Below are 9519 nucleotides of genomic sequence, written 5' to 3' on the forward strand. Positions count from 1 at the left end.
GGTTGGTCTTATATCCTACAACTTTGCTGAATTCATTCATTAATTATAACAAGTTATTCATGGGGTCTTTTTGGTGTTCTATATATAAGACCAGGGTATCTGTAACCTGAGATTATTTTTTTTTCTTTTCACTGTGGGTATCTTTTATTTCTTTTTCTTGCCTAATTGCTTTGGCTAGAACTTTCAGTACTACTTTGAAAAGAGTGGCAAAAGAGGGCATCCCTCTTTTGTTCCTGATTTCAAGGAAAGGCTTTAAGTCTCTCACCATTTAGTATGATGTTTGTCGTGGGCTTTTCATATATGACCTTTATTGTATTGAGGTATTTTCCTGTTGTTCCTAATTTGTTGAGTGTTTTTTGCCATGAATGAGTGCTGAGTGTGTCAAATGCTTTTTCCGCATTGGTTGAAATGATCATGTGCTTTTTTTTCTGTTTTCTGTTAATGTGGTGTATTACATTGATCGATATATCAACGATAATCATCTGTTGAACCATACTTGCATTCCAGGAATAAATCCCACTTGGTCATGGTGTATAATCCTTTTGATACACTGCTGAGTTCCATTTGTTAGTATTTCTTGAAAACTTCTGCATCAATATTCATAAGGAATATGAATCTCAAGTTTTCTTTTCTTGTACTGTCGTTGTCTTTGATATAAGGTTAACGCTGGCCTCATTGAATGAATTAGAAAGTGTTCTCTCCTCTTTGTATTTTTGCAAGAGTTTAAGAAGCATTGGTGTTAATTCATTTCTTAGTGTTGCATAGAAAAAAACCACTGAGTTATTTGTTATTTGGTCCAAGGACGTCCTTTATTGGGATGTTTTTGATTGCTGATCAATCTCCTCATTAGTTATAGATCTACCCATGCTTTGTCTTTCTTCACAATTCCGGCTTGCAGGATTGCATGTTTTCAGGAATTTGTGCATCTCATGTATGTTATCTAATTTGTTGGCTTACAATTCATCATCCTTTCTTACTTTCTTTTTACCCCATAAAATCAGTAGTAATATGCCCACTTTCATTTCTTACTTTAGTAAATTGAGTCTTTCCCCTTTTTACATAGTCAACCTGGTAAAAATTTTCTCAATTTTGTTTTCGGAAACAAACTTTTGGTTTAATTTATATTCTCTATTTTCTGATGTTTGTATAACCATTTAGTCTACTTTGGGTTACTGTTTGCATGGAATATTTTTTCCATCATTTCACTGTATCCTAGTTATGTCTTTAGATCTAAAATGAGTCTCTTGGTGGTAGCTTCTAGTTGTATCATGTTTTTGCATCCATTCTGCCCACCTATGCCTTTTGATTAGGAAGACCAATCCCTTTACCCTTAAAATAATTACTGGGGCTCCTGGGTGGCTCAGTTGGTTGGGCGTCTGACTCTTGATTTCGGCTCAGGTCATGACCCCAGCGTCATGGGATCAAGCCCCACATCAGGCTCTGCACTGAGTGTGGGGTCTGCTTGAGATTATCCCTCCCTCTTTCTCTTTCTCTTACCCTCTGCCCCACTCCCTCACTTGTGCACTCTCTCTCTCTCTCTCAAAATAAAAATAATTACTGATAAAAGAAAAGACTTACTTTTATCATTTTGTTATTTGCTTTCTGTGTCTTATTAGCCTTTTTGTTCATTTCCTTTGTTACTGTCTTCGTTGTATTGAGTTGATTTTTTGTAGTGACACATTTTGATTCTTTTTTAATTTTCTTTTATGTATATTTTATAGATTTTTCTTTGTGGTTATCATGGAGATTACATATCACATCCTAAAGTTATAACAATCTATTTTGTGTTAATATCAACTTAATTTCAATGGCATACAAAACTCTACTCCTTTACAGCTCCCTCCCTGCTTCATTTTATATTACTGATGTCACACACAAATTACATCTTTATGTATTGTGTATCCATTAACATAGGTTTTTTAATGCCTTTGTCTTTTAAATCCTATAAAAAATAAAAAGTAGAACTCCAAACCATAATTACAATAATACTGGTTTTATATTCACCCGTGCATTTACTTTTCCCAGGGATCTTTATATTGTCGTATGGTATGGCTTTGAGGCTAGCATCCTTTCATTTCAACCTGAAGGACTTCCATTAGAATATCTTTTAGTGTGAGTCTATTGGCAATGACCCCGTTGGCTTTTGTTTACTTGGGAATGTCTTAATCTCTCCTTCATTTTTGAAGAACAATTTTACCAGGTACAGAAGTGCTTGTTAACCAGTTTTGGTTTTTCTTTTTCCAATCAGCACATTAAATATAATATCCCAGAGCCTTCTGCTGAGAAATTGACTGATAATCTTTGGAGGATCCCTTGTACATGATGAGTCACTTTTCTCTTGTTGTTTCCAAGATTCACTCTTTATCTTTTTCTTTCAACAGTTTGATTACATGTCTAGATATGTATGTCTTTGATTTTACCTTACTTGGAGTTCATGGAGCTTTTTCAACTTGCTTTACATGTATTTTCTTAAACTTGGGAACTTTTCAGCCACTATTTCTTCTTTATCTCTATCTTTACCTTCTGGGACGCCCATAATGCATGTGTTGGCCCAGTTCATGAGCTCGTAGGCTCTATTCACTTCTTTTAATTCTTCTTTTTTCTTTCTGCTCCTCAAACTCAATAATTTCAAATGTCTGATTTTCAAGTTTGCTTATTCTGTCTGCTTCCTGCTTGAGTATGCTAGTCAACCCTTTTGTAAATTTTTCAATTCGGCTATTATAATTTTCAGCTCCAAAATTTCCATGTGGTTCATTTCTATAATTTCTTCTTTTTAATCATATCCTAACTTTATTCATATACCATTTTCCTAATTTTCTTTAATATTTGTCTGTGTTTTCCTGTAGCTCTTGGAGAACATTTAAGATAGTTTGTTTAAAGTCTTTGTCCAGTAAACCTGATGTCTTTGGGGTCAATTTCTACTATATTACTATCTTTGGATTGTGTTTTCCCTTTCTTTGTGTGCCTTATCATTTTGTTGTTGTTGTTGAAAATTTGTCATTTTTAAAAAATGTTTATGTATTATTTTTGAGAGAGAGAGAGAGAGAGAGCATGAGCAGGAGAGGGGCAGAGATGGGGGTGGAGGGGAACAGAGGATCTGAGTTGGGCTCTGTGCTGACAGCAGAGAGCCTGATATGGGGCTCAAACTTGCAAACCATGAGATCGTGACCCGAGCCGAAGTTGACTGAGCCACCCAGGTCCCCCGAAAATTGGCCACTTTTTAAAAAATATTTTTATTTATTTCTAGGAGAGAGAGAGACAGCATCAGCAGGGGAGGGTGAGAGAGAGAGGAGATACAGACTCTGAAATAGGCTCCAGGCTCTGAGCTGGCAGTCAGCACAGAGCCCGACGCGGGACTCGAACCCACGAACTGCGAGATCATGACCTAAGCGAAAGTCGGACGCTCAACCGACTAAGCCTCCCAGGCGCCCCAAATTGGCCATTTTTAAAAAGCCTTCTCTCCCTGTCTTTGCAGACTAGGTGTGAGAGGGAAGTCCTTCACTAATTAGCTAGGCATTTTTGGAGCTTAAGGAGAAAGTTTAAGGTCTTCTCAGATCTTTTCTGAGCATGAGTCTTTCCTGGACCTATGTGCCTATTTTGAGTCCCCTGTTTACTGACCTGCCTTTAAATGTTTTAATTTCCCATAGAGCCTCTCCCCAGCTTCTCCTGGGGATCTTAGATGGTCTGTTATATGTCTCTTCCCATGATATCTTGCTCCAAATGTCCATAGTCTTAGTCTCCCTCCAGCTTTCCCAAGTAGTGTCCATTGCTTCTTCCCACCTGAGATTCATGTTAGGTGAAACAAAATTGTTTAGGCAGTGTCTGGACAGACAAAACGTTGCCAATGAGGGCTGCTCTGCTCTCTCCAATTGGAGGGGAGGAGTTGGGAACTGGGCTGCTGATTTCTCCAGACCAAGACCACGCTGCTCTGGGCAAGGGGTAGAACAATGAGAAGCAAAAAATGCCACAAACTTTTCCAAATGTTTTGCGTGTGTCTTTTTTTCCTTAATTGGGTACTACTTTGATTGCTGTAGATCTTTGACTATTCTCCAGAGCTCCTATAAGGTTACTTTAGCAAGTTTGTGGCTGTGTGTTTTTTTGTTTTTGTTTTGTTTTTAGTATCTCCACGGGGAACAAGGGTTTGGAGCTTCTTGGTCCGCCTTTTTGTCTATGTCAGCTTCACTAGAAAACTCTTGTGAATCAGTGTTGGCTGAAAAAAAAAAATCACAGACCTCTCAGGAAGACACAGCATAGAAAGACGAGACTGCATGAGTTCATTTGAACTTGGGCCTCAATAAGACATCCATTAAAGTGAATGTTAGCACCAAAATGAAAGCAAAGAGGAGCAGGGATAAGGCTCAGGAGGGATTGGTTTGTCACAGGGAACTTTTGGCTCTATGGGCCATGGAAGCATTTCAAAAATAGTTTCATTGAGGGATAATTGACTTGCAATAAATTGCACACCTAAGTGTACAATCTGATCTTTCTGACACATGTCTAGATTTACGAAAGCAACACCAAAGGTGTGCAATGGCAGCTCGTTGTGCTTTTAGTTTGCACTCCCAGATGATTAGTGATGTTGAACGTCTCCTCATGTACTCATTTGCCTTCCACGTTATCTTCTTTGTTTGTGCCCACTCAAATCTTTAAGCCATTATCTACTGAATTGTTTGCTATTGTTTTCTTTTACTTTTAATTTATTTTTGAGTGAGAGAGAGAGTGAGAGAGAGAGAGAGAGAGAGAGAGAACTTGAGCCTTTCTCAGGAAGAGAGAGGGGGACAGAGGATACAAAGCAGGCTATATGCTAAAGGCAGAGTGCCTGATGTGGGACTTGAACTCACAAATCGCTAGATTATGACCTGAGCCAATGTCAGATGCTTAAAACTGAGTGAGTCTCCCAGGTGCCCCACTTTGGTTTTCTTATTATTGAGTTTTGAGGATGTGAGTGTGTATATGTATGTGTATATGTGCATAATCTGGATAAAATTCTTTATCAGATATATAATTTCCAAATATTTTCTCCCATCGTATCTTACCTTTTCATTCTCTTAACAGTGTCTTCTGAAGACCAAAATTTTAAATTTGGATGAAACCCTGTTTGCTATTTTATAGGTAACATTTTTGGTGTCATATCTAAGAAGTCTTTGACTAACTTAAAGTCAAAAGATTTAACCTAGGGGCGCCTGGGTGGCTTAGTCGGTTAAGCGTCCGACTTTCTCTTAGGTCATAATCTCGCGGTTCGTGGGTTCGAGCCCCACGTTGGGCTCTGTGCTGACTGCCAGCTCAGAGCCTGGAGGCTGCTTCAGTCTGTGACTCCCTCTCTCTCTGACCCTCCCCTGTTCACGCTGTCTCTCTCTCTGTCTCCTAGAAATAAATAAAAAAACATTAAAAAAAAAGATTTAACCTAATTTTTCTAGACATCTTATAGTTTTACATTTTACACACAGATCTAAATTCATTTTGAGTTAAATTTCTTAAAGGATTTCTTTTTTAAATGTTTATTTATTTTTGATAAACAGAGAGTGTGAGCAGGGGGGCAGCTGAGAGAGAGAGGAATAGAGGATCCAAAGCACACTCTGTGCTGATGGCAGAGAGCCCGATGTGGGGCTTGAACTCATGAACCATGAGATCATGACCTAAGCCGAGGTCAGACGCTTAACCAGCTGAGCCATCCAGGAGCCCCTTGAGTTAAATTTTTTAATAGGTTGTAAAGAAAGGATCACAGTTCTTTTTTTTTTTTCTTGTTTGTATATGGCGGTTCAATTGTTCTGTCACCATGTGTTAAAAAGACTATGCCCTCTCAACACAACTGCCTTTACACCTTTGTCCCCATATGTGTGGGTCTACGTTTGCACTCTCTGATCTGCTGCATTCACCTATTTGTCTATCTCACACGAAAACTGTTTCTCTTGATTACTTACTTTTAAAAAAAAAAAAAGCTTATTTATTTTGAGAGAGAAAGGGCACAAAGAGGGGAGGAGGGGCAGAGAGGGAGACTCCTAAGCAAGCTCCACACTGTCAGCATAGAGCCCAACACAGGGCTCAAACCCACAAACTGAGATCATGACCTGAGCTGAAGTCAAGAGTCAGATGCTCAACAGACTGAGCTACCAAGGCTCCTCTTGATTATTGTGGTTTTTTAAGGAAGTCTTGCAATCAGGTACTTCAGTCTTTTGTTCTTTCGCACAGTTGTTTTGGCTATCATAGGTCCTTTGCATTTCCATATGAATTTGAAAACTACCTTGTCGTTTTGTTTTGTTTTGTTTTGTTTTACAAAGTGAAAACTTGCTGGAGTTTAGATTGGGATTTCATTAAACCTCTATCTATAGATCTATAAATCAACTTGAGACGAAGGATATTGACACTTCTGACCCATGAACATGGTATATCTCTCCACGTACTTAGATCTTGTAAATTTCTTACAGCAATGCTTTATAGTTTTCAGTGTACAAGTCTTTTATCCTACTGAAGTATTTTAAACAGAGAATTGGCATGGTCTACTCTAATTTCTAATGCAGGAATACAGGGTTGAAAGAGGATGAGAGTGGGAACATGGAGACCAACGAGAGTTTACAGCATGGTCTAGGCAGGTGGTGATGATGACTTGGAAAACGATGGTATCAGTGGTGATGGACACAGGAGCTAATGTGAAATGAATTATGTTGAATCATACGGAATGACCACTTTTTGTAGGTCAAAGAATCTATTGGCAACTCCATATGGTTCAACCTAATATTTCAGAGATCAGGCAGGACTCAGGGCTCGCTGGCCATTTAGATGCAGACAACCAATGTTAGGGAAGAATCAAGAGTGGCACTCAGGTGCTTACTGCCAACAAACGAGCGGACGATGATGCCCTGTCCTCAACGTGTAATGACTCCAGAGTTCGGGGGCAACCGTGCAGCCCCATTCTCTCCGACTTTCTTTTTTATTCCCGGGTCTTTCTTTCTTTCTCTCCATCATCTTTAGCTTTGGGGGGAACACAATTATCACAGGGCTACATGTTTACTTTTAAACATGTGCTTTCTCCCACCCAGCTCCCTGTCTGACATTTTAATGACTTCTGCTGGCTTCGCTTTTCATCGGCATGGCCTACAAAAAGAACATATTTTCTGTGCACGGTTTGAGGCTCGTGCATACTCCCTTGATTTTAATGCCATAGCAACACACCCCTAACTTTTTATTTCTCTGAGCCCGGCCCTCATCTGGAAGGGTTCTGGGCCACATTTCAGGCAATTTGGTGCTGATCATCATGAGGCTCCCGCGTTTATGAAGGGAAGGCTCAGAACGCATGCTCAAGTTTATACTCAAATTACTACCCTAAATGACTCCATGGGGGGCTTCTTTTAGGGGTCACCAAGAGCCAGAGTGGAATGTTTTTCCTTCTTCACTTTATCCCAGGCCTAGGGCACAAGGACCATAAATGCAGGTAATGCGTTTTATAGCCAGATTCTCGAGGTTCATTTTTCTACCTCTCTCTCCTCCCCCCGTGATAGCCACAGAGCTCCACAGAGCCAGCTGGAGACTTCCTTTGTCCTTCCCTGTTTCTACAAAAGCTGAGATTTGGGTGGTTGGGTAACACAGCAGGGTGCATTCGAAGAGCATGGTGCTTCCTGTCTATGGCTCCGCCAGGCATGTGTGCTTACCCTCGAGACCAATAGAGAGGCCCATCTTGGGAAAAAAGTGCATATCTGATAGTAAGCTCCCCATCACTGGAAGTGTTCAAGAAGCGCACAGACACTTGTTTGACAAAGGCGTTGTAATTGGCGATCTATGCAACCGACAAGTTGAACTATAAACTTTTTTTAATGTTTTTTTTAATTTTATTTTTGAGAGAGAGAGAGACAGCGTGAGCAGGGGAGGGTCAGAGAGAGAGGGAGATACAGAATCTGAAGACAGGCCCCAGGCTCTGAGCTGGCTGTCAGCACAGAGCCTAATGCGGGGCTTGAACCCACGAACCGTGAGATCATGACCTGAGCTGAAGTCAGACGCTGAGCCACCCAGGCACCCCTGAACTATAAACTTTTAAGTGTCTTTATATAATACAGACTTTTTCAGACTAAGATATCCCCTCATTGTTACAACAGATATTTATTGAACATCTACTGTGGGGCTGGGAATTGTACCCTGAGAATACAGCCCATGAACAGGGTGGATACAGGCCCTGCCGTTAGGAGTTTGCTGTCTAATGAGAGTGACTATAAATAATTTACAATGAGGCGATGAAAAGAACCGGCTGTCAGGTATGAGGCCAGGGTCCTTGCTGTCTTTTTACAGGGTTATCTCGGAGATGCTTCCTGACCCTAGAAGGCCAAACTCCACTTTACAAATTATGAAATGCAGGCTCGAAAAGGTTGCATAAATCTTAACTTGACACAGCTGCCAGCTGCTGCAGCTGGAGCAGCAGGCCAGACCTCTCCGTAGCCAGGGTCTACACACTTAACTAAACCTCTAGTTAAGCCCCTTACAAGGCCAAGTTAGTTCTCAGGTCCTGAAGGCCCAGGTCTCGATGCAGCCTACCCCGACTCTCACCCCGAGAAAGGTAAACAGTATGGATCCACTCACTCTCTCTCTGCTCACTCAACATACTAGCCCTCGGAGGCTTCCAAATAAAAACCATCTCTAGGCCTTACGCAATTCAGTTTGGCCAGCTCCAAAAAACACGGTAATAACACGTCTCACTTAAAACTTGAGGCTTGATACTTGCCAGAACTACCCCCATCGTGTTGAATGGGAAGGGTAGGAAAGGAAGGGCAACATGCCTTGTGAACGCCCTACTGTGTGCTCAGCCCGGGAAGGGAGTGAGGGCTGGGCAGCTGGAGGGTAGCACACAACTAAAAGATATGCTCCTTGCCCCTGATGAACTTAAAATATCATTGCAGGGAGGCGCCTGGTTGGCTCAGTTGGTTGAGCATCTGACTCTTGATTTCCGCTCAGCTCATGACCCCAGAGTCGTGGGATCGAGCCCCATGATCAGCGTGCAGCCTGCTTGAGATTCTCTCCCTGTCTTCCTCTGCCCCTCCCCCACTCTCTCTCTAAAATAATAATGAGAAAAGTTTCATCGCAGAGACAGAGTAGGTGAGCTAAGGGTAGGCAACAAAGGACCAGGGAAAAGACTAAGATACGGCATCGTGATAGGAGTTTTCAGATCCTGGGTCTTGCTGTGCATCTTTGGACAAGTTCCTTTGCCTCTCTGAATTTCAAATCTTCATCTAGAACAGTGCTGTCCAAAAGAACTTTCGGCGATGATGAAAATGGTCTGCATCTCCAGGGTCCAACAGGGTGGGCATTAGTCACATGTGCCTTTGAGCTTAGAAACTGTGCTCAGTGTGGCTAAGCACTGAATTTTTTTATTTTACATACCTTTAAATTATTTTATTTTTATTTTTTATTTTTTTAAAAAATATTTTTAATTATTTCTGAGAGAGAGAGACAGTGTGAACAGGGGAGGGTCAGAGAGAGAGGGAGACACAGAATCTGAAACAGGCTCCAGGCTCTTAGCTAGCTGTCAGCACAGAG

The sequence above is a fragment of the Crocuta crocuta genome, unplaced genomic scaffold (genome assembly GCF_008692635.1).
Source record: "Crocuta crocuta isolate KB4526 unplaced genomic scaffold, BGI_CrCroc_1.0 scaffold124, whole genome shotgun sequence".
NCBI classification, from domain to species: Eukaryota; Metazoa; Chordata; class Mammalia; order Carnivora; family Hyaenidae; genus Crocuta; species Crocuta crocuta.